Raw genomic sequence first — 27,335 nt, forward strand, 5'->3', positions numbered from 1 at the left:
AGCCCTATCTCCAAATACTACCACATTGGAGTTTAGGGCTTCAATATAGGAATTGGTGTGGGGGAGGGGGACACCGGTATTTGGTCCATAATGATCCGGTCACCGCCACCACAAACTTTTGTCACCTCTGCTGACAGACCCAGATTTAAAGGACTAAGATTCAATACCCTGAATGCAATACAAAGTAACAGTTGGACAGTACCAGCATCTAATCTGAATAATTCCTTTTCGCTTGAAAAAAAATTACCACCTCATCTCCACCCCTGCCCATAACCTTGTTTTTTGCCCAGATTGGCTATTTAAATGCCCTAATTCTTTACTCCACCTTGTCTATTTCTGCACTAGCATTACAATCATTTCTGTGGTGAAACTGAGAAAGTCTTTTTTCCAAGCTGGCTTTACGGTATAAAGACCTCCCTTGAAAAAATGAAAAAAGGAATGTTCAGGGGGCCTGTTTCATCACTAGATAGGAATTACTCCACCCAGTTGGGAATGGGACTTCCTCACATTAACTAAAGGTCCAGATTCATCAGTACATTGTGGAAACAGTAAACTAAGGCACAAATTTTGGCCCTGTTCAGCATCATAGTGCATCTGTTTTCCTGCTTTCAGAAGCAACCAACTCTTAGGACCTGCAAGGGCAACTGCTATGGTCTGAATGTCTGTGTCCCCCGAGATTCATATGTTGAAATCTGAACTCCCAAGGTGACAGTATGAGTGGATGAACCCCTGAAACACTACTGACTCGGTGGTTTGGGCTCAAAAATCTTCTTTATGTTCTAAAATGGTCAGTTCAATAATCTCTGCCTCCAGTGGTACACCAAAACTTCTGTAATAAAACAGGATGGATTCATTTCTTCTCTTTGCAGTTATTTCAGTCCCTGAAATGGTCACCGTGGCTCCTTTTGTTAATCACACAATATTATAAATTCACGTATATTTGAACAGTGGAGCTGCTTTGAGGTAAGCAGAATTCAAATTAATTTATGCCTACTAATTTTGAGATTTGAGCTGAAGTTTCTTAGTTCTGTATCGCTTCATGGATATGACAATCATAATCAGTTTCTACACACAAGGTATGAGCAATTTAGAGACCTAAAATTAGTGTGAGCAAATTATTTAAATCAGTGCTGTGTAAGAGATTAATCAGGTCACAGGAACGGTCCCAAATCTAAGTTCTCACTTATTTTCTTCTCCACTAATTGTCTAACCAAAGGTAGGACAAATTTCATTTAGTGAACTTATAGACAGTACTGTGTTTTTTATCTTTAAACCCACAATGATCTAACATCTATAGCTGAATTTAAATATTTCTGGCCATTTTCTGACTGAAGATTTTTTTCAAAAGCCATGTCCAGTAAAGTTCAGCACACAGTGGAGAATTAATAAATATTATTGATCAATAGGAACACAAATGAGACAACTTTGTCTTCCTAATCATGTATTTAACCACTTGGTTTATCGCTTCTACATACAAACTCTTACTATGTCCTTATAGTCAAGCAAAATCAGGACAATTCTGAAGCTTACAATTTAGTTTCAGCTATTTTTTACAAAATAGAAAACTTATGAAACTGTTTACCTGTCCTAAAAACATAAGGAAGAAAGTCTAAACATAACCCCATAAGCATCCATGTCATTTATATATAATTTCTATTTTCATTCTTTTTAATACTGTATTATGAAACAGAATTGCCTTTATTGACAAAGTTGACTAACTGAATTTTGAGAGGATTTTGGTTTCTGGCTTTCTAATATTTCTAACATTATAACTTTTAAAAGTGTTTTCTTATACCTGTAATTACCAAAAAACATTCTAAAATGCATTTTAGAGTTGTAAACCCATATCATGGTGATATTCTGAATACTCACTTGATGAATTAATCAAGGAGTTTTCCTCTCCCACATTCCAAGGAATATTGCCAGGACTTAGTGGGGAAAATGGTTAGAGTTCATATTCTCTACTGTTACATCAATTTCTAAGACTATATAAGGTTATAGCTACATCTCAGGCAAGAAAAATAGATCTTTCCATAGTGTCCACAAAAAGAAAGGCAAGATCCAATGAGGCAGACAGCAAATTGTATCCCAGAAAACTTACAGTTGGACCATGAAAGAATTTCCAGGTCAGATTGAGCAGATTACCTAGTCAGTGTTGGGAGACGCACTTTCAATCCTAGCTTGGGTCAGAGAACCTGTTCTTAGGTAGCAAATATTTCCAAGCCACAGCACCTTCCACTTCCCTTTTAAAAAACATTTGCCACGAGTAAAGCCAACCAGACACTCAGAATCCAGGCATATATGTTACATTATTTATGCATCTGGCATTGTTATACACGTTTGGGAGAAAAAAAAGTGAGCCAGAATTTAATACAGGGTGTTGATATAACACAGCTGTTCATGGCCAAGTATGTTACCACCACATTCTACATTTAGCTTTCTGGAGCCTAAGGCCGACTGAAGATCTATCATGGGCCTCATGGCTGGAAAGTCCTTTTCAAGATCTTTTCTCTTAATCAAGCAGGATTACATCCACCTCCATCATGTGGCTTTAATGGGTGCTGGATAGCACAGCGCCTACTCAAATAGGCTTCAGGTATTTGGAATCTAGCAAATGGGGCCTTAATTTCACTCTACTAACTTTGAGTGAATGTAAAGCATTCAGAACAACTCTTGCCTGTTTCATTTTTTGTGGTTTTCTTCTGTTTCTCCTTTCCATTGCTTGACCCCTGCCTTTCTTTTTATAGCAGGCAAGAGATTCACTTAAAGTGAGAGAAGAGAATTTCTGAACTTCTGGGTTCAGATGTACTACCCTATGACCCACACTTTAGCACTCAGTTATGCTTTAACAGCTTAGTGAATAGCCAATTTGTATCTCATCAAAATACTCTCCTCCTCCAAGACATCAACTGTACTCTGATGTTCTCACCTACCAGTGGTTTAGAGGAGAGGCTGCATCCCCACCCCACCACCCAAATAGGCTCTTGCATACTCAAAAATTAACAGCATACAAATATCTTGTGTTGGGTTCCTAATATTTGCAGAGTACTTTGTCCGTTTTTGTTGTTGTTGTTATAGATACAAGTGTTTGGTGAGTAGGGGGGAGGGGGCGACGGAAGGCGGAGATGGTGCTGTACGTACCTGGTATAGGCTTGGAAGCTGAACGCCACACAGCAAGACAGCCCACCTAACAGAGCAGGCCGGGCAGCGTTCTGGGGCCTGTAACACTGGGTTGGTGAGCGAGCCAGCGGGAGTCTTGTCCGGGGCTGGCAGGATCCCGACATACTGGAGGCTCCCTGGACAGAGGTCCCAGGTGGGCGGCGTGGGCAGCCGCACCTGGGCTCAGCACAAGTCACTCAGGGCCTTGCGGGCGAACTCCGGCAGGACAAAGGCTGCCCAGTGTACATCAGAGTTGTAGTATTTCAGCTGCATCTGTTCTACCAGCTTCTGCATTAGCTGCTGCATGGGCTCCAGGAATTTGGTGCTGGGATTTTCGCTGCACAGCACGAAGCCAATTTGGCCGCTAGGGTAGGTGGGGATGGTGCAGTAAGCGTAGCCCACCTCCGCGAAGAGCGATTTACAGAACTGCCGCATTTCCTTGATGAGGTCCAGTTGCAGCCAGCAGGGCCCAGGGGGTCGGAGTCAGTGATAACCGCATCGAAGGCACTCCGATTCTGTTTCATGAACTCAGAACCATAATCTACACAGAGGGTCAGCTTTGAGCTCGAGTAGCTAACAGCCGTGACGGGCAGGAACTTCTTAGAGACTTGAATGACATTCTCGTCGATCTCGCACTGGACCACGGACTCCACGGAGGAATGCTTCACCGCCTCCCGCAGGACACCCCCATCCCCGCCCCAGACGATCAGCATCTTGCGTGGGTTGGGGTGGCTGCAGAGGGGCAAGTTGGCTATCATCTCCTGATAGGAGAACTAATCCCTCTCTGCACTGGATGACGCCATCCAACACCAGCACATCGCCGTAGCTTACTGCAGAAGACGAGGATATCTTGGTATCGCGAGAACTGATGGTGTAACAGCAGCGACATGGACTAGCTCGGCCAGAGGCTGCACGTCTCGCGGAACCAGCCCTCGCGGATGGCGGCGGGGCCGTCAGGGCCGGGCTCCATGGCCCGCAGGCGGGCGGGCATGAGAGGGACTCGGCCCGGGACTGCAGGCCGCATGGAGCCACAGCACAGTGAGACCGGCTCCGCCCACCGCCCTCCGGGACGCTAACCCCGCCCCCACCCAAGCCCCGCCCGCACGGCGGAGCCTGCTGGCTGGGGCGGAACCCAAAAACCTCCTGGCCCGGTACTTGGGCATCTTTTTATCTCCTAGAGCCATCTTATCATTAACCTTCTTCCCCACCGTCTCCAGATCACTTTGGGTCACTTCTGTATGGCATCATCCCCTCCCAGCACTTCTGGAAACATCCACCATAGAGCAGAAGATGTGCTGTGCCCAGTAACCCAACAAACACTCTTAATACAAAGTTATAAAAATGATATTGAATGATCAGAGAATATGCATGTCCAAGAATACAATTACAGTTTTAACTACGAAGGTGGGAAGCTTTGTGAACCTCTATTCCCCACTGTGTATCTTGACAAACTCCTAGCCACTGTCCTGAGGACCAACTAGGGAGGCCCAGGTCCATTTTGATGGGGATTGAGAAGTTGGCCAGGATGTGGGACTCCCAGTGTGAAAACCGGGAAAGCCTTCAGCAAACGGGGGTGGGGGGGGGGGGGCGAGGCGGGGGCGGAGAGGGGAGCGGGGCTGATTGCCTGAAAATCAACTCAATGTAATGGATAGTGCTACTGTCAAGCAAATAAAAGCCTCTGGCCTGCTTTCTGCTAGAATGTATCTTTATTATGAAGCTTAAAATCATTGATGATTTCCTCTCTTACTATAATATTTTTCCCACCCGATGCTACCATCTTCTCCACAAAGCAAACATTTTGTGTCCTCTAGTTTTCTTGTTATTGTGCTTGCTGTTTTGACCAAAAAGATTCTCATTTCTTTGGAAATTGCCATCTTAAAGACTCTGATTTTTTTTTTAAAGAAATCATATATGTATTCCATGATCATTTCTGGCATAATGGTACCATAATTCCATTTCCCTCTTCTTGATCTCACCAATGAAAATAGCTGGGATTTTGCTATCTTGTGACATTTGCACATGTGTTACATTTATCTTGCCATCACATTAACAGATATTGTTCCCATTTTCCTGATGAGAAAATAGAGGCTAAGTGGAATCAGATGACTGGCATAGGCTGCGGAACTAGTCACAGGATAAGCCTACTGCCTAACATGGCCTGGCTGTCCATGTTAATAATGACTCTCCATTTTCTAGCCTATCTGTCAAATATATCTAACATCTATGAGCACAGAAGAAGTGTGACCTAAAGCTTGTAGATTAAAAGATCTACTAGAAAACATTTTCTCAGCCCTGTCTTGTGTGTAACTTAGATAGCTTCATGGTTGACTTTTCTAATTACTCTCATGAGACCATAAAATGCAACTCTCTGACAGAACGCTATTGAGTTGCTTTCCTTTATTTTTACCTTGGATATGCCATTTGTGTTTTAAATGTTCATGGTAAGCATTACTCAGAAAGGATATTCTCATAATATTTCAAAAGAAAACCACATTCAGGACCTGAAAAATGAGACAAGGGAGAAACAGCAGTCCTGAATTTTTTTTTCACTCAAAGTACCCATGATCGAAGATTGAATTTCAGTGCACCAGACCAAACAATTTTTCTTCAAAATTGAAGTTAAATTTTTCTTTATTTTTTTTCCTATTTGCCATGCAAGGAAAAAACATATGTGCCAGTGACCCATAATTCACTTTAGTAGAAGAAATTTCTTGGGAATTATATTCTAGATATGACTGTAGTCTGGCCATTCTAGAATCTATAATAAAGAAGTCATTTCAAAGGAATTTTCCAAATAAAACCTTTTCACTTTGAAGAATGGCTCTGCTTTAGTCAAACTCACACAATGAAGCGAAAATAAAAGCCTAAAGTTATTTCTGTAAAAGTAGAGGAATATGTGCAAGCTTTGATACAAATGAATGACATGGAATCAAGACACAAACGTGAACAGTTTACTGGGCAGAGTATCTGCAAAGTTAAAATATACACAGAGGCAGTAGCTATGAATATGAAGAGAAACAGCAGAACAAAGATCACTGAATGACAGACTTACAGTTAAGCTTTGACTGCCTACAGGGAAGTTTTTATTTGAATTTGGTTCATCCTAGAAGATTCCAAAATAGGAGTTCACTGAACCCTAACTTACAAAAAGAACTGACAGCGAGTCAGGTACATTTCACTCCAGTCAGTTAGAGCTGATGTTGCCTTCATGGATTTATGGTGCTCGCAGGGATGTGAATATCCAGGCTCACCCCAGCTGTAGGGAAACCAACATAAACAATACAGACTTCCAATCTACAGGTAAAATGTATAAATAACTAACAACCTTAACCCCTAAATTTTATTTCTTGTATATGTCTGGCTCAGATTGGCATAACAGAACTATTCAGTTTTTGTTGTAAGAAACATGCATGTTCCTAACAATTCTCATAATGTGCCTCTTTACTTAATACTGTGGCTTTAAGATTTACAAACTCTATATTGCCCAAACTGGTGTCATATTAAACTGTAACTTTAGAAGCACAACAAAACATAACTGACCGTCATTTATAAACCAATGATTACCATTTGTATGGACAGTGCTTGCTAAACTGAATAAGGTAAATAGGTATTTAAACATCTACTTTTACACCTGTGGTGTAGTTTATGATCAGCTTAGGAGGGGATGATACCACAAGTGTTTGTGAAATAGTGTTTTCAGATCATTGAGGCCATCAGAGTCTAACATCTCTAGAAAAATAGCCTTTTAAAAATAGATTGATGAGCTACATTGTATAATGAACCTGGATAGCCCCATCCCACATTTATTTAACACATCCAAAAATATCATACAGCTGAAAAGACATTCAAATGAAATAAATATATACTTTCCATTTGATTATTATAGTAATCTATCACACTGAAATCATAATGCAGTGTTTCTTATCAAAAGCATGGTTCCTGCTATACTTCAAAGACTACAGCTGAGACAGTAAAATACCCTTCGTGTTTCACATATATTTCCTGTCATCTACTAGGAACATCTATTTTTATAGGTTTACTTATATCTTTGGGGTAGAAGAGAGCAAAGTAATATTACTAAAGTTATAAGATGGTAAGAAAAGATTCGATGATTTTAGCATTTTATATCTCTTCAGCTATTAATGATGCATACTGAACTTTTTACAGATGAAATATGATGACTTTGCTTTAAAATATTCCAGGCCCCCCAAAAATGGGTGGGATAGATAAAACAAGATGGGAAAGGTTAACGTTAATGATTGTGGAAATCGAGTGACAGTTATGTGGAACTGATTATATTATTCTCTTTTATGTGTATTTCAGTAATAAATTTTTTTAAGTTGTTCTTATAATTCACCCTTTCTTCATGGGATTAATTCTAGTAAGTGTTGTTTAGTGACGTATATGAACTTCATGTAAAAGCACCATGTTTTATTCTTTTCTGAATCCAAGCATGAAAGAAAACTGACCTGTAAATGATATTCTATCACAAATACATAGCTGCTGAAAAATAGTGTAAAATCAGCAAGATTTTGTGAGAAATTCCTGAAGTGATTTAACTGATGGCTTTCTGTCTCAAAAGTAGTGGGAGAATCAAAGGACCAAATTTAGGCATCGGTTTCCTGATATGAATCAATCAGCCGTTTAGCCAGAAACATTCTAGAGGCTGTAAAACATACAATAAAGTAGACAAGACATAGCCCCAGCTGTCAAAAAGTTTTCAGATCAGCAGAGGAGACAACATTAGCACACACCAAACAGCAGATAGCTGAAAGCCAAAATGCATGGTCTGGGGAGTCATAATAAAGGAATTTATCAAAAGGAAAGTTTTGTGAAAGTCTCACATAAGAGATCAGAATTGAAGTGGTGGTTTTAAAATGGATCCAGTTTGGGCAGGCGGGAAAAAGTATCATGTTGCATGAAGAGAATTCATCACAAGCAAAAATATAAAACAAAAAGTCAGGATGGCATGTAGATATTAAAGAGAACATGAAACCTAAAGCAAGGGACACCTTTAAGGAATAATAATGATGACAACAGTAATAATAATAATAGCAGACACTGTGCAAGGCACTATTCTCAGTATTTTACATATGTTTACCCCTGTGAGTAATATATTATTAATAATAGGCCAATTTTGCAAATGAGGAAAGTGAGGCACAAAGAGATTAACTAATATGGCCAGGATCATAGAGTTTATATGATGATGGAGCAAGAATTTGAACCAGACTAGTCTCAGGATGCATGATGCGCTGACTCTCATGCCAAATTGCCCAGTGGGAAATAGGACTTGCTAGGTAGTTTGGGAGTGGATAATGAAAGTCAGACAGAGGACTTTCCACTTGATGCTAGCCATGTTGGTTCCTGACAGGCAAATAACATGGGAAAGGAATGGTGGCCACACCATGCGTTCATAGAGCTCATTTCTGATCTGAAAGCTGACCTTTCTCCCATCTTCACTTCAGATAACCACTACTTTTATGGACTGCCAATATTGTTCAGCCTAGAGCTTGAGAGCTAACTTTGACTCTCTCAAGTCAAAGAATCAGAAAACTGTGGCAGTAAGTTTAAGCCACTTGACTGAAAGCACGTAACTTTGTGTTGGATCAAAGAACTGAAAGTCGAAACACTCTTGGTCTGTATCCTAGACTTCACATCCAAATGTACACTTCCGCTCTCAGAACTCAAATTCCATAGGCTGAAAATGGAAAGACATTTAACAGGATCCCAGCCTTCTGGCTCCATCTAATGACACAGTTCAGTGACTCTTACACAATCATTCACAGCCTGTTGTATTTCATTGCACACTCAGCAGATAAAACTAAATAGTTCAGACACCTTTAATAATCCTTTCCACTACCCTTCAGCTCAATATACAAACTCCACTCTTTAATTAACATTTGGACTAGATCCTGAGACCCAGGATAAGGGTATAGAATCTAAGATTATGATTATTGAGTCTCCTCTCCTCATACTTTTCCTGTTAATTCTGACCTTGACACCTGACCAGTTCTAAGACCTGTTGCCTGAATTGATGATTTTCACTCCCTTATTATCCGTGAGATGTATTAAGTTATCTTCCCAAACCTCCCTTCTACAAGTCTGGAATTAACTCTTGCGGAGTATAAAGCTTTTGCATTGTCATAGGAACGACTTTCCTGAACTTAGGTCCCCAACCATCTCTGTTGGCCTGAGACTCTTGGTTTGGGCACCGAAAGTGCTGAATTCAAGGAAAAGCCCTCAGTCCCAGGCAAACCAGGACAGTTTGTCACCCTACCTAGTCACTACTTACTATAGTTTACGCATTGCTTGATGAAAGAAAATGAATGCATACAGGTGAAAAAAAAACAAATAGACTAAAAAGTGAAGGGGGTGGGGATAGCTCAGTGGTAGAGCCCCTGCTTAGCATGCACAAGGTCCTGGGTTCAGTCCCCAGTACTGCCATTAAAAAATAAATAAAATAAAAATCAAAAGCGAAACTCTCCCTCAGTCTTCTGGAGAAACACGTAATCCTAGCATGGGAACTGCCACTCGGAAGAGAAGTCAGCCTTTTCACTAAACCTGATGTGATCTGTTGTTAACCAGCTATAATAAAGGTAAAAACACTTTCTAGTAACATCTCAACTTGCAGGAATGCTGCTAACTCGCCCTGCCAGGGAAGTAGGTTACTAATTTACCTGAAAATTTAACTGGCTCTTAATTGAAACTAATTGTACAACACAGAATTTTTATATTGTGGTACACGGGCCTGTGCCCCCGTTTTCAGGTACTAGAACAGTTTAGAAATGTTTTCTTTTATTGCAGCAGAAAACCCAGTATTAGCATGAAAGCAAAATGACTCACATTGATTATTAAGGTATGCATTGCAAAAGTCATAATTTTACTGAAAGCAAAGCAGGTATTTTACTCAAATACCAGTCTCCTCAGGTCCTTACTAAGAGCATGGGTATTACTTCTCAGCACACACTCGAGTCTCAAAAATACTTGAGAAAGGGTTTGTAAGTCAGAGTTCGCCTTCAGAAAACATTGAGGGCGCAGTCTTCACTCTCATAGACACTGTGTTTGTGAGACAGCCAAAGATGGAATTAATTTTATGTTAAAAACCTCCAAAATTTTTTTTGAAGATACTTCTCTTTTCTTCAAATAGAAGTTGTTTGGTGGGCCTGATAATAAGTGGGAAATGTGTTTTAAAATTACATGTAATTTACAAAATATGATATATCATTACAATCTCTTATTAATTCTCTAAGAGACCCCCCCAAACTAGCTTAAATGAGTCCAACGAAAATAAAAAGCATGCCAATCAGAACTGGATTTTACATTGGAATTAATAATTTATCCACTCACTATAATAAAAGTAAGATTACAAGAGAAGTTAGTATATTTATAAAGAAACTCAAGCTGATGCAGTACATTTTATCATTACAGAACTTTCCTATAGAGCAAACACATTTGAGATTAAAAACTTAAATTATACATCACGCTTTTGTAAATGCAGAGCAGAAGGTAAAGACAGAAAACTTCCACGTTAATATTTCAAAATGGAGAGTCGATGTTTAATATTGTTGAGGATTTGTGATAAGGCCTTAAGCTTAGAGAGCCGGGCTGATGAATAATTTTCTTAAGGGTACACAGAAAACCAACTTCTCTAGATCCCCTGGCAAAATTTCACCACAGATATAATGAGAAGACAAGTTAAAAACAAAACCAAGCAAACAAACAACCAGACAAGATAGGAAATAGAAACGAACCCGGGGTGAAAAGTGACTTGGTTTTTGATGCGTTGTTGTTTTTGTGTATTTGACAATGAAAGGTGTTACAAATAGAACTTAATGTTCCCATCTTGCACCCTGTGTGCAGACAGGGCAGTATTGCTAGACAGAGCAGTATCCTCCCTGGGGGACCTTGTCCTATGGCCCTTCAAGGACACCAGAATCAGGAAAAGAACTCACTGTGCTTACAATAGCAAGATAAAGAAATGTACACACGTGAGCTGCTGGATACCTGGCCTAGCTTTGTTGTTTTCAGTATGTCGCCAGTTTTGTTTTCATTGGACACGTCTTAACATTGAGTTGAAAGTTAGTGACCTGGGCTTTGTCCTGGCTCTGAGACTAACCGGCTATATCATCTTAGGTGAGCTGTTTTCACCTCTCTGAGCCTTGGACAAGAATAGTCACCAGATGACCCCTCTGGGCATCATTCAGTGACTTAAAGTCAAAGTCAAAAGTGAAGGCAATTCTTTGAACAATGTTATCTTAGATCAAATCACCCCAGCCCTTCCCAAGTATACCGAGAGGCCGTCTAAAAAAGTATTTATTCATGCGGTGCTGGAACCGGATGGCTCACACTTATACCCTTCTTCTTATGCCCTGTGTGACCTGGGTAAGTTTCTTTTCTGTGCCCTTAGTTCCTAATCTATAAAATGGGGATGATACCAGTACCTATCCTGCAGGGTTAGGATAAGGATTAGCTGAAATAAGTCATGTACAGTCCTGAGAGCACTGCCTGTTTAGTCCTAAAACAGTCAGGAAGAATTACTAAATGAATTAAGCTAGGTCCTTTCCAGTAGAAGATGAGTTCAAGGGCACACGTGAAGGAAAGAGGATTTGAAATGAGAGAAGATACTTTTTGCCAGTCAAGAGGGACACTCTTTTACCCGACACTCACACTCCCAGTTATTTTCTTTTTTTTTAAATTGAAGTATAGTCGGTTTACAATGTTGTATTAATTTCTGGTGTACAGCATAGTGATCCATACATATACATACACACATTTTCATGTTCTTTTTCATTGTAGGGTATTACAAGGTATTGAATACCAGTTATTTTCTAGCACAGTGATTCTCTAATTCTGTCTGGCATCAGAATTGCATGGACAGCTTATTCCAACACAGGCTGTTAGAACCCCAGACCCAGAGTTTCTGACTCTGTAGGTCTGGGCTGGGGTTGAGAATCTGCATTTCTAACAAATGTCCAGGTGATACTGATGTCACTGGGCCAGGGAAGATATTTTGAGAATCGCTGCACTAAATCACATCTCCCTGATTTTTCATAATCTGAGAATCATCGGGACACCTGCATAAATTGAACACCTGAGGACACCGTCTCTTACCCAGCAAACTTAACTGTACAGCTTGCTGGTCAATGTGTGTGTGTGTGAGTACTGAGGTACCTGTTCACACTTTGAGAAGCACTGGTTTATGAAATCACATGAATTGTCTGTCCCCTTGTTCACCTACGGTCCAGCCACACTGGCCTTTTTTTCTACTCTTAACACCAGCCAAAGGGTTCCTGTAATTCCTAGGGTTTCCACTTGGAAGTTTACCCTTCTAGACTTCTGCCCTTGGAAATCTAGATCTTCATATAGCTGCCTCCTCCTTGGTTCGGTTATCACCTCCTCTTTACACACTCTAGTTTTAAAGAAAAGGAGAGGCTAACGTTTTGTTACTACAGAATTTCATTATCAGGCAAGCATATTTGTGATTAGCAACTTAAATTGTAAATTGCACTTTTGAATATATGGATGTATCTGGATGACTGAAACATTATGCTGTACATCAGAAATTGACACAACATTGTAAGCTGACTCTAATTCAATAAAAAAATTTACATGAATTTACTTTAACTGTTACATATTTATTTTTCATATGTAACTTTCATGATAAGAAAAATTTTGAAATAAATGCTGATTAAGAGGGGAAAAAAAGAAATCGCACTTTGGTTTTTTTGGGGGTGTAACTAGGTTTATTTATTTATTTATTTAATGATAAAACTGGGGATTGAACCCAGGACCTCATGCATGCTAAGCATGAGCTCTACCACTTGAGCTATACCCTCCCCCAAAATTGCATTTTTTTAACATAAAGAATTCCTCACTCCCCTGAGTCATTCTCCAGCTTCTCACTTCATTTTAGTTCCTTCATATCAATTATCCAATCTGTAAGTGGATCATTTATTCACTAATGTATTTCCCTGCCAATCTCCTCCCATAAAATGTAAGCTGCATGAGTTTGGAGATTTTGGTTAACAACTCTATCCCAAACACCTAAAAGGGTGCTAGGACTATTGTAAGCAGTCAATACATACTTATCAAATGAATAAATAAACCAGAAAGAAGAAGTCATTTGGATCAGACCCAATATTACCACTCCAACCAGAGTAAAAGGTTAATTATAATGCCTACCAAGTTAGTGGAGGCCCGGGGTTCCTTCCAGAAATGATATCATTTCAGTTCTCCTGAATCCTAGTTGTGTGAAGACTCAAAAAGGAAACTCAAGAAAAGAATGTTCTGGAAGGGCAAGGTTGTTCTGTACTGTTTTTCTAAATATAAGTAAACTAGCTTCTAAGAGTGACCTAAAACAAAAAATATGCAGGACTATGCTAGTTGCACTGTTACTTAAGCCAAGAACAGAATGTTACAACGAGCAGAGAGAGTTTGATCCACGAAAGAAAACAAAAAACGAGTTCACTCTGCGAACTGTTCTTCAATAGGGCTGCTGCTGACAGAGGCTGTTGTTACCAAGGATTTGGTCTTACATCTACATTCATCAAAGGACTGAGCCCTGGTCCCACTGGGTGAGCCTGAGAAATGGCTCTCATGGTCAGACTCAGTAGGGAAACGCTGCATACACTGGCTTCCTCTTAGTCACAAAGCACATGGGGACAGAATAAAGGTTTCGAGAAGTCCTACTTTCAAAAGCCTTTGAATCTGTTTCATCCATGTTTCCCACATTTTGACTGATTCATGTGTGCAGAACACACTGGGGGAAAAGCAACTTGGTGGTCCCCAGTATTGACGTGTTTGCTTGTTTTGTTTGTGCTGAGTGACAGACTCCTAGTGGGACAGCTAAACAGTACATGAGCTCATTAAGATGGTTCCAGGATCTGGACCTTCACTGAATGAACAGCGGGTGCTTCATTTTATAAGATGCTTATTATTGAGGTTTCTAGAATAATCTTCCTACTCTTTCGTCCCTAAATGTGGTTGAATTCCTTCATACCTAGTTTGCAGCTCTTCCATCAAAGCCATCAGAGACAAGAAGTTGTTTTCAAAATATCAGAGAACTTGGCAGAGCTTTAGGGGAGAGAGACATGGAGCAATGAAAAAGGAAGGCAACCGGCCACTAGTAAGCCTAATCAGCTATGTCACTCCTGAGGTCAGGAGGTGACAGATATTGCTGTCAGACCACCCACACAAACAGATAACTGGCAGCTCTCCCCCTCCCTCCACCCAGAGAGGGACTTATAAGGAACCCACAAATGACCAACCTCATGGAGTTTTCTGTGTAGAGAGGAACATGGTTTTCCTGTAAAGAATGCCAAAAGAATTAGTCTTTTGTCACTTGTGTTTATTTCTCAAGAGGCTTTTAAGCCCTGGCTGGTCTATAGCTCAGTGTGACAATAGTACAGGATACATTTACTTTTTTTTTTTTTTTTTTTGCAAGGGGAAGTCAGCCTTCAAAACAGTGACATCCTGGACATTTTCCAGAAAGAGAGGTTGTGAAGCTCACACCTGTGGTACTAACAGACATCAATTTCCCTCTGGCGGTGGCCTGCCAACTTAACTCACCAAATAAACAAGGAGGAGAACTCTTAAGCCTTTATTCTAGTGGCCAGGACATTTGCTTTTAAATGATGAGTCAAGAAATGTGAAATAACACCTTTTATCAGTGAGAGATAGCTAAACCCTTAGATAGCTGTGAAGATTATTTTGAGTATTGCTGGCCCCTGAGGCTTGAGTTCTGGGCTTTATGCAAATTCTACTTGAAGCTAAAGAAACTGTTATCTTGGGTCTGCCGCATGGTTATATTGATGTATCTAAGACTTTGTTTCATGCAGACTCCCACATCCTATGGGCTATATTGATGGTTTGGTCATTCTTTCAAATGTCTGAGAGGACTATATCCTGCTGTGTTATGTCAATTTTATTGATTCAGAGACTTCACTCCTTGTTCTGAACTATTGTTTTCCATTAATAAACCTGATGTTTAATAAACAGACACAGAAAACAAACTTATTATTACCAAAAGGGAAAGAGGGGGTGGGATAAATTAGGAGTTTGGGATTAATAGATACACACTACTACATATAAAATAGGTAGACCATAAGAACCTACTGTATAGCACAGGGAACTATATTCAATACCTTGTAATAACCTATAATGGGAAAGAATCTAAAAAAGAAGAGATATATATGTATATGTATAACTGAATCACTATGCTGAATACCTGAAACATTGTAAATCAACTGTACTTCAATAAAAAAAACAAAAACAAAAAAACCCTCATTATATCTCTGATGATAAACAGCACTGTCATCTATAAGTCACCTGGTCCCTCTAGTTTATGGAAAGAAAGGTTGCTACAACATGAACTCCCTTAACCAGAAGAGTAGGAATATCTAAATGTAATTAAGACAGGAAAAGTCAGAGGTCCAGTGATGGATATTAGAGTTCATTCTCATCATTCCACAAGGATGATTGGCAATCAGCCTGTACAAGGAAGGCTGCTACAGTGCTACAGGATTATAAGGTAGATTTCTGCAATTAAGGAGCTATTGTGAGGGAAAATAATAGTGAGGGGAAGTAAGATATAAAAACTATAATAAACAGGGGATGTAAGACTTGTGAAACATGGAGCATTTAAATGGGGCCTCAAAATATTGGTAGAAATGAAGTGTGAAAGGAAAATCAAAATGGAGTCAGTATTACTAAAAGAGCTCTCTAAAATGAAGATTGGAGGTCATGGAGGAAGTGTGACATATGCATGTCTCAGCCCAGATAGAATCCGAACTTTCACTACTTCTTGTCTTGACATAGGCATCCAGAAACCCAAGATACTTCTCAGATCCTTTACATAAAAAAACTGGGGATGGACTGTCCCTTAAGGACAAATTGTTCCTTTCTGGCATCAGTGTCAATCATAATTCTTGAACAACCTTGTGATTTTGTGTTTATAAGCCCCGACTCTCTCTTCCCTGGAACAGTCTTTTGGTTTTACCCGTATCTACGTCTCCTGATTTGCAATTCTTAAGACCTCCAAGTAAAGTTCTTTGTTCTCTGCAACCTCGATGCTGACTATTGCTCCATGTAGGGATTGGATGGTCTAGGTAGAGAGTATTCTAAGAGCACAAGCAGTGGTTTGGGAAAGGACAGATAGGAGGGGGTGTGTGTGTGTGTGTGATGTATAAAGTGTGTGAGTTTGCTTGAAACCTGAATCCACCCAAGGGAGTCATTAGTGATAGGAAAAGCTAGAAAGATGAACAGGAGCCAACTCCTGGAGGGTCTTGAATGCCAAGAACAAAGAGATTCAGCAAACAATGAAGGTTTTTTAGGAGGAAAGTGGTATTATCCATTTGAAGAAACTGAAGATGTATCTGGTCGTGACGTGGAGGGGAACTGAGGTGTAATGAAACACCGAAACAGGAAGACTACCTGGGTGGTTATTGTGGGGAAAACTGTAGGGAAAGAATTGAAATGTAATCCCATAGCAATTAAAATATAACCTGAATACCTACATGCACCATGTCACGATTGCATCTTTTGGCTTAGCAACCTCTATGTAGATGACTTATGAAGACCTAAAGCAGAAACATAATGCTTTGCACGGTTATTCTTTAGAATTCAGAAGTGATCAATCACATGCATTAAAAGCAGCATTTTATTTCCTAAATTTTACTGCTTGGAACATTAATAATGGAGGGCATATAAGGAATCAAGCACCTTTTCTACATTATGTTAAAGATGAATGTGGTATTTTCTAAATGTTAAAAAAAAAATAAAGGAGTCTATTTTTTTTCAGGCTTCAAAGCTAGCATTTTTCTGTGACCCAGGTCATGAATAAAAACATTAAAATAGTCCTAAGTACTGCTGTCCCACTTTATTTGATGGGGAAATTTTAGTTAAACTCTAAAGCTTGCTCTTGAAACAAAAAAGAAAAGAAAAAAGAAAGGCAGGAAGTGTGTTTCTGTTCTTTGCAGCAAAGCAGCTACACAATGCTGAAGGAAAAAAAAGAATGACTTTAATATAAAACTCTTGGATTCTGGCAAGCTCTGGATTATTCATACTGTTTGGTTTTGAGGGTCGTAGAGTGAATGGTGTGTCAGGAGCAGCCTGCTGAAGGCCAATTTTTTTCAAGCCTAAACAAAAACCTCCAAAATAACTTTCAAGTCTTCTTTGTTCCTTTTCCTTTCGCTCCTCAGCTTTTTTTTTTTTTTTGCCTTTTTTAAACCAGTTAGGTAAATATGAAGTATACGATAAGCCTAGTCAACAGAAAGCATTTTCAGAATGTTGTTCTTATAAGCGATAATGAACAAGGTCACATGTTTCTACTGAAAGAAAATGGCACAATGTTAAAGTTGTGAACTCAGTTTTCTTTGGGGACCTTACTGAGGACTACAGCCTGGGAGACAGACTCTCAGAGAGCTCTGAGGAACTGCTCCAAAGAGGTAACGGAGGAGCCAGGCTATATATGAATTTTTTGCTGGGGAGAAAAACATGTAGTTGAATATCAAAAGATTACTGCTAATCTCAAAGACCAGATATCTTGAGTTAATGATCTTAGTGCTTTTCTATGTATGGGAAGATGCCAGAATCTGAGTGGTCATGGAAATTATTCCTTAGATATGCATCTTAACTATCTAGGGGCCAGTATATCCAAAGCACAGAATGCTTCCTGGTTTTCTCCACCCTGAATTCCCCTCAGGGTGCACTGTCGGTGGGTGACTGCAGTGGCTAATGGCTTGATCTTTGTAGAACTGGAATGGTGGGCAATCTTTTCTTTACACATAGTATATAAAAAAAAAAAAAAAGAAGAAGAGGCAAATAAGCATCATTTTTAAACTCCTGGCATCTTTGTATATTTATTTAACAGCATCCACTTTAAGAATCAAGTATTATCATTGTCTTTTGCTTTCCTGTTATGCTTTCAGCTCAACAAATTCCTGCTTCCTGATTTTGTCATACTAGGAATTCTGCTGCACTCAATCATCAGGTCTAATTTTGGCAGCTGTATCCTGTCTCCATCTCTAAGGGCATGTTATCAAATTCTTTAAAATGACAGAGTGTCTGGTGACTCCACAGATAGTCTGGGCAACTCAATGGGACATTTAACCATTCCAAGAATTATACTATAGGAGAACAAATAAATTGTATCCTTACCGTCTGTCTGGAGGTTAGCATTACCATGTTATTGTGTCTATATTTCTCCTGTGGATGTTTAACTATATTTTCAATATTCATTAGATCCTTTCAACCCTGATTATTCAATCCTCAGGGACTAACGTTCCTTTTCAACGAAAAAGAGGCAAGATATCCTTAAAGGAGCTAGTGCTACTCTCACCCTGTGACAGCAGGACCTACTCTTTTTGTTGGGTTTTCCAGTAGTGGGAATGAGTTGTACTAGGTGGCCCCATATGTCTCTGCACATATATCCGGATGCTAAAACATGAGCTCTCCCACCCAAACAGAAATACAGTTGCATTTATTATTTTTTAAATTGAATTATGGTTGACTTACAATGCTGTGTAGTTTCTGGTGTACAGCATAGTGATTCAGTCATATATATATGATATATATATATATATATATACACATATATAATATATATTCTTCTTCAGGTTCTTTTTCATCATAGGTTATTACAAGCCACTGAATATAATTCCCTGTGCTATACCTTGTTGTTTATCTATTTTATATATAGTAGTTTGTATCTCCTAATCCCAAACTCCTAATTTATCCCTACTCCTCTTTCCTCTTTGGTAACCATAAGTTTGTTTTCTATGTCTGTGAGTCTATTTCTGTTTTATAAATAAGTTCATTTATGTCATTTTTTTAGATTCCACATATGTGATATCATATGATATTTGTCTTTCTCTGTCTGACTTACTCCATTTAGAATGACGATCTCCAGGTCCATCCATGTTGCTGCAAATGGTATTATTTCATTTTCATAGCTGAGTAGTATTCCATTGTATGTATGTGTGTGTATATATATATATATATATACACATACATATATATACCACAACTTCTTTATTCAATCATCTGTCAATGGACATTGAGGTTGCTTCCATGTGTTTCTTACTTTTATTCATACAAATTTGTTCAACAAACATTTGTTGAGCAACCACGGTATACAGCAGACTGATCTACATGCTGTAGACAGGATACAATGAGAAATGGGCCACAGCCCCTTGCCCTTAAGAAGCTTCTAGTCTTTCAGGGCATGAAGGGAGGGGTGGTATAAGCTAAGTGTACAAATAACTGTAATACAAGGTAGAATATGAAAAGGGCAGTAAAGGAAATGTTCTAGAGAAGGGCAGATTATAAATGGTTGCTGGATCAGAGAAGGACTCAGGAAGAAGTAGCAGTGGAGGTATGGAATTTACTAGAGAGGATCTCACCCAGCAGAGATAAGAGAGGAAATAATCCTGGTAGAGGTAACAGCATGTGCAAAGGCGTGGAGGCAGGGAAACATAGGGCAAGTTTGGAGAAAGGGAAATGATCTAGTCTGATGAAACCTAAGAGTGGACGTCCTTGGAAAGTGGACAATAAAACTGAAAAAGTAGGTTGAGGCCACACCAAGGAGGATGTCTGCTAGACTGAGAAGTTCAGAGTTTATTTAGTGCACAAGAGAGGCAATGACACCCTTTAAGGAGAATGACTTATGGTAACTACTTATGCATCTATTTGTACCTTTTCACATTCCAAAAAGAATTGGCGGCAACCAACAAGAAAAACAATGTAATAAGATAAAAATATGTAAAGAGACCAAGATGAAGGACTAAAATATTAAAATAGTCAAATAACATCAGGAGTGGTTAGTGCACAAAAAATGTGTTAAGGAGATTCTTCACAATTACTAAGAATAGGACTCACAGTCTGCCTTGAATTTCTAATTCGCTAGAGCAATGGCAGCAAGGTAACATGTGGGCCAAGGACACAATCAAAGCTTCTTAAAGGTCAGTCTAGCAGTGTCGCAAAGGATAGATTGGCATGTGGATGATGTTGGGGGATGGTAGCCTGGCTAGGAAGTTATCACAATATCAAGGATCTCCACAAGGTGATAAAAAGAGACTTTCTTATGGAATTTGGCTTTCTTGAATACAGTCTGGTAAAGAGGATAAACTCTGGTATCTATGACCCGAAACAGGTTGCAAATGACGAACCCCAAAGATGTATAAAACTAATTTGGTGCTATTGGCTGTTCACTAGAGGTTTTCACCTTAGGGTGTGTATGTGGTGCACTTCATTTTTTTCAAGATATTCTTCCCTAAGTGTCCCTAGGCATTTGGCAGGCTAAAGTCCTCCGTGTCTTCTGTGTGCTACAGTGGTATCTTTAACTGTTAGACTAAGTGGTACCTTTCAGAGTGGACTTCCCTTTTGCAGTCTGAACACTAGTAAGCCCTTTAAGAGTAAATGTTCAGTTAATAATGGAGTTCTTTCAAAATAAATAAAGACTATGCTTTTATCTCCTTTGTGTGAGTGTTCACTTTCAATATGATGACACGCAATGCTAACAGCAGGGAAAAGAGGGAGCTTGTGAAGGCAACTGCAGTTCCAGAACAAAAAAAAAAAAAAAAAGGGAGTCAAAGTTGTAATGATACAGATTCATTTCATTTTAGAATGCCTGGCCAAGGCAGCAAGATCTATTTGAATAACAGCAGTTGTGTCCTGTGGTGAGAGTAAGTTATTCTCAGCTGGGTCTAAATTATTCAGAAGCAGAGGTAAGTAGAGAGGGGGAGTCATTATCTCTACCAATGGGGCAAGCTAACCTTTCCAAGCAAGGTGTCATTCTAAGTGCACACACACACACACACACACACACACACATAAGTATATGCACACACGAATATATACGTATACTTCAAAATATACTCTATATTTTCAGTTGCTCTCTTACGGTAATATACTACAAAAAGGATCTTCTCTTATCTCGCCTGCACCTTCATTCTGAATCATTCTGTGCTTTCACTCTTCTTCTTTCCTTTCTTTTTTTAATTAAAAAACAATTTTTTTAAGGGGGCGGTAATTAGGTTTGTATTTATTTATTTATTTAAGGGAGGTACTGACGATTGAACCCAGGACCACCACTGAGCTATCCCCTCCCTACCCTCCTCTTTTCTTTCTTCCCCCCATTTGCCCACCTGACTAGCCTGCAAAAAGAATTGCTCTCAAATAGCTCTAATATCTCCCCAGCTCTTTATGCCTGGCAGGTCACTGATGAGATGTTTTCATTTTCTTTTGTATTATATCATATGAGACAAAGAGATAGAGAATGAGAAAGAGAAGCGTATGTGTTAGTTACAAAGCATAACACTACGGTAGTGGCGCTCAAACACCAGCACACCTCAGACTCACCTAGAGAGATTGGTACAGCCCAATTGCTGGGCGCACCCCTAAGTTTCTGATTCAAGAGGACTGGGTAGAAAATGTGAATTTCTAACAAGATCTCAGGTGATGCTGATGCTGGCAGCCTTGAGATCACACTCAGAGAACCATTGCAACGAAATATTATTAACAATGATAAAGCTGTCCTGGGACTTCTAGTTCCGTACCCCTGTCTTTCCTTAAGGGGTCATTACTACACTGATTTTTAAAAAAATCATTTTCCTTACTTTTTAAAAAATACTCTAATTGTGTCACATATACATGTACCCCTAAATGACAATAAATAGTGGTACAGTCAGGCCATGGAATATTACACAGCAGCGAAAGGAATGAACAACAAGTACACACAATAACATGATGAATCTTAGAAATACAATTCCAGGTAGGAAAAAAACAAGCTACCGAAGATTACATGTAGTAATTAAGTGTTTTAAAATATTCCAGTGCTTTTCATTCCCAGTTCTAGTTGATGATGTCCCCAGAAAAGCCTTTATATTTTTCACAAGTGATATATTGAATGTACAATGCAACTGCCTTCCAAGGATCTCTAAGCATGTCACACCTTCTTATTTAAACTAAAAGTTGTGAGGTAGGTAGAAAAAGACATTTCCTTTCACCTTTGTTTGATTGAAGTACAGTTGATTTACAATGTTGTGTTAGTTGTGGGGTACAGCATAGTGATTCAGTTATACACCCATATTCTTTTTCAGATTCTTTTTCATTATAGGTTATTACAAGGTATTGAATATAGCTCCCTGTGCTATACAGTAGGTCCTTGTTGTTCATCTATCTTATATATAGTGGTGTGTATCTGCTAATCCCAAACTCCTAATTTATCCCTTCCTACCTTTCCCCTTTGGTAACCATAGATTTGTTTTCTATGTCTGTGACTCTGTTTCTGTTTTGTAAATAAGTTCATTTCTATCATTTTTTTAGATTCCTCCTGTCATCTTTTAACAAATAAGTGTGAAGTACAGAAAGGAATAATTTAAGGGTGAATGTTGTCAGGAAAATAAAGCTTAAAATTCCATTTTCTTGGAGACGTTTATTGAGGGCCATTGATTTTAGTTCTGCAAGCAGTAGGACAGCATAATATAGTTTTAAAATGTTCTGGCTAGGCATTAGATTCTAGTCCTGATTCTACTCCAGACAAGTCAATTCATTCCTCTGTGTTTGATGCCTCATCACAAAATGATGAAGTTGATGGTCTTGAAACCATACTCAAAGGAGTCCTAGGGATTCCTCAGAGATACTTCTGGAACTGCATTGGGCAATAAGGAGGATGTGCAGGCGGATGGAGCAAGGACACCTAGTGTTTGCAGCTTAGGACCTTCTCTCCACCTCTTCCATCTGAGCCATTGAACTGTCTGATTTGCATATGGCAGATTTCTACCAAGAGTTCATTTGCAGCAATGGTTCTGATGAGTGAAAAAGAAAAGTTTGAAAACCACAGAACTAAGACATTTGTAAAGGCCCTTCCAGCTTTAATGGATCCTTCTATTCCAAACCTTTGCCAACTTTCACAAAGTGATCTAAACCACCATCACCACCACCATCACCAAAACTCTCTTTTCTCTCAGTCTTGCTTTTTTCTTTAAAGAGAATAAAATATCAACTCCCTCAACTTTCCATGTCAACACCCAAAAACCTATTTATTACTCTACCGTCCTACCTTCTGAAGAAAAGGTCTCACTTCTCAGCTTCAAGACAATCTTTCCACCCACAATCTTGACCCCATTTCCTACAATTCTTAAGACCTTGCCTATTTGTTATTCTCATGTGTGTTTTCTCTCTCTCTCCCCTCCTTTATCTTCTCTCTTGCTCATTTTCAAGATATTTCTCATAGGCTGCACACATACTCAAGAATCTCTCCTCTTAAAAATACACAAAGCAAAAATCCTCCTTAGAGCACACATCTTCCTCTTGAAAGGAGAGCCTAGAATTCTTTTTTTTTTATTATTCTATCAACTTCTCAATCTACTATAGTTTGCCTTTTGCTCCCACCACTGCAATAGAAATGCTCTGGCAAAATCCTCCACCAATGTTCACCTGACTTCTCTATCTTTGCATCATTTCGTAGTTGTTCTATGTTGGCTCAGTACCCTTAGCACCTTCCTTCTCCCCTTCCACCTTAGCTGCAGGTGTCCAGTGAAAGGCCCTGGTGGCTCTGCCCCAGCACTCAGGGAACTTCCCCATGCAATGTCATCTATATTACTATGCTCTGATCTGCTGCCTTTGGTTTGTCGTAATCATTGCCTGGATTCTCTCTGCCTTGCACCTTCAAATTGAACTTTTAGTTGGGATTATCTGAGTCTCTGGCTATTTCAGTTTCATCCTTTGACACTGCTTCTCAGATCACATGCTCTGCACTCTGTGGAACACTCCACCCCAAACCCACACACTCGATGCGGGCATTTTGGGACATGGCATGCTGGCTCCTGGTTTGTTCAGAGGTGATGACAGGAGTAGATCCAAGGAGCCTGTATTTCTTCTCATGCTGCAAGTTCTCCCTAGGTGAACTCTCTAGATGATAGTATCCTCTCTTGTGATTTTAACTACTGTGTGCTGATAATTTTCAGTTTTCTTACTTCAGATTCAGACTTAGGTATCCCAACTGCAGAAAGATATTGCCACTTGGGTATCCAACAGTTACTTCAGACTCCATGTATCCACACTATAGTCATCATCTTCCCTCTAATACCTAACCCTTCTCCTGATTTCCCTATTTCAGTGAATGATAGATACCCTCTGCAAACCCATCATCCACACTGGTGTCAGGGTGGTCTTGTAACAAAGCAGAATGAAAGAAGTAAAGGGACACACCTGACACAGCTGAGATCGTAGCCATCACTTTGTCCCTTATTTATGCTGTTCACCCCCATGAATCCCTGTGAATCAATCTGGAAGTTAAAGCTAGGTAATCCATAATATCATTAAAACTTTTTTGCTTATCTCGTGTAAGAATAAAATAATTCCTAGCTATCTTCCAGTGCCTTTTACTCTGAGAAACACAACTGACAAGTTACCAAAATTTCTTATTGGAAAATTTCTCCCAGAATCATTGAATATTAAGATCTAATGCATAAATTACAACCTAAGTGGTTACTAGATTGAGATGAAAGGCACTGACTGTCATCCGTTCCGGGGCTATCTGTGAATTTCTCCAAACATAGGCCTTGGACAGCTACCCTTCCCCCAAAATAAGATCTGGGAGCCTATATGATAATATCCTGGATGAATGCCATAGTTCCTTTGCTCCCAGCCTGCCACTACCATTGACCATTTTATTTAACAAATCTTTATTGAGTACCTACAGTGTGCTGTTCTGGGCGTAAAAGACACAGCAGTGAGCCAAACAATATACCTGTGCTATTTATTCTGTTGCCCTCGTGGGATTCATTTCTCCACCCTTCTCCGGCCCACTCTGTTCCCCAGGGGGCTGACCGCTAAGGACTGATTCACTTGGGCTCCTCGCTAGCTGGTTCCTGCTCAGGTTTTAACAACAGGCACACTGGCAGGAGACTGAAGTATGGGAAGAGAGAAGACTTGATAATTTCTTCTCTTGCTCTTTCTGACTTCCAGAGTTGTCTCTCTCTGTGTTAGTAGTTGAGTTCCTCCAAAACTACAGCTTTTTCTTTAAATTTTTTGGGGGGATAATTAGGTTTATTTATTTACTTATTTTTAATAGCAGTGCTTGGGATTGAACCCAGGACCTCATGCATGCTAAGCATGCACTCTACCACTAAGCTATACCCTCCCTGCAAGACTACATCTTCTTCAAGGCAAACCTCCTTCCCAGATCCAGCTCTCATTGAGCTTTACTAGATCTTTCTTCCACTTGCCCTTTCAAGCCTAGTTTCAATATACCTTGTTTATTCCCATAACCCTGTCCATACTGCCGGGAAGTAATCCTTCTTTAAAGTCTCTTGATTTGAACCATCTGCAAGGATTTCTGTTTCCCAATGAGACCCTGGAGTGATACACTCCCCGGACTTATGGACCTCACATTCTGTACTATGTGGCAGTGGATCAGGGGGAGGAAAGAGACAAAACATCAAACACAAAATGATATAATAAAATGTCATAGCAATATGTGCTATGAAGAAAAAGCAAATGGGGTGGTGTAGTTGGAGGCAGACTGTTTTAATAGATTGCAGAGGGAAAATTTTCCTTAAGACATAACATTTTAACATAGATCTAAATAAAATGATGAAATTAATCTATGGATATCTAGAGCATTCAGAACAGAGGAAACAGCAAGTGCAAAGGCCCTGGGGTATGAAATTAATTAGCAAGTTTGAGGACAGCTAGAAGGTCCATGTGGCTCCTTGATCATACTATCTTCATTTGCATTCATTCCTTCTAGAAATACTCATTGATGATCTATTATGTTAGCACTGTCCTGGAGACTGGAAGCGAAAGCCATAGTCTCTGCCTTCCTGGAGCTAACAGAAACAGTAACAAAGTCCCTTGTTCTACTTACTTTAGAAAAGAGGAAAAAGTACAATGTAACATTTGGATTCCTGTAAGGTAAAAGGTCAGCCAGATATTTCCATGCACCTTGTTTGAATGTGCAGAAGTCAAATTCAAGATCCACTCATTCATTCACTTACACATTCAACCTACTCACAGGCTACTAAAAAATTTAAAGATGGCTGCCAAAAAGAAAATATAAATAAATACCTAATGCTATTTTAAAATAAAATTGCTACCTTATGATAGCAAATTATGCATATTGGTAACCAAGTTTGGAAAGGATAAGAAGTTGGAAGACGTCTTTTGGAGACCTCCAATTTTTAATTTTATGATGAAGTACAAACATAATAAAAGAGATGGAAAAGAAGTTCCAGAACAAAAAGAATAAGATAAAATGGTATTGGAATTAAGATATTGGAAGAGCCCCTTCATATTGAGAGTGACAAATATTAGAGTTGACCATGGAAGCCTGGGTCTCCTGGTTTCCTTAATAAAAGGAAACTATCACGAATGAAATAAATACTGATGTGCAGGAAGAAAGTATAGTTTTATCAGGTTATTCATTCATGCAAACAGCATTTAACAAGTACGTAGTAAGTATAAGCCACTCTGCACAGCCTGTGGCAGCTACGCTCTCAGTCCTTAAAGTGCTTGTGAGGAGACAAGACAAATACAGATGTAAGGAAAAAAAATCAGTCCAAGAAGGCACTGTTCTCAGTCATCTAGCTCTTAACAAATTTTTAGTCAGCTAAGGTCCATAATTTAAAGATATTCCATTAATGATGCACTTCATAAAAAAATGAATAAAGGTATTGGGAACTACTATATACAAAATAGATAAACAACAAGGTTCTACTGTATAGCACAGGGAAATATATTCAATAGCTTGTAATAACCTATAATGAAAAGAATCTGAAAAAGAATATATATGTATAACTGAATTACTATGCTGTATACCAGAAACTAACACTTTATAAATCAACTATATTCCAATTACCTAAATAAATAAATAAAGGTATTGGGCAGGGGTTACAGTCAGCATCACTCCTCTCACTTATTCCACATCTAATCCTCATGAGGTTATCTTTCTCTTTAATCTGAGTGGAATACAGAGTCCAGAACAGAGATGCCACCAACACACAGTTTCAGGAATTTTCAACCTGTCAGTATTGCTATGTTCATGCTGAAGACCTTTTTTTTTTTTTCTACATGTTGTCCAGCAACTGAAGAAATAGGTTAAAATACATATAATGTCTCATGGGGTCTACATTATGTCTAGCCAATATGTATAGTGAGAATAAATGGCATTCAAT

At 39.2% G+C, this 27,335-nt stretch overlaps 1 pseudogene; it reads right to left on the bottom strand.

Annotated features, from left to right (window-relative positions):
- Window positions 1-3,342: 3,342 nt before the first annotated feature.
- On the bottom strand, window positions 3,343-4,129 carry LOC102536511 (spermidine synthase pseudogene; annotated as a pseudogene).
- Window positions 4,130-27,335: the final 23,206 nt, after the last annotated feature.

Source organism: Vicugna pacos, chromosome X, assembly GCF_048564905.1.
Source record: "Vicugna pacos chromosome X, VicPac4, whole genome shotgun sequence".
Taxonomy (NCBI): domain Eukaryota; kingdom Metazoa; phylum Chordata; class Mammalia; order Artiodactyla; family Camelidae; genus Vicugna; species Vicugna pacos.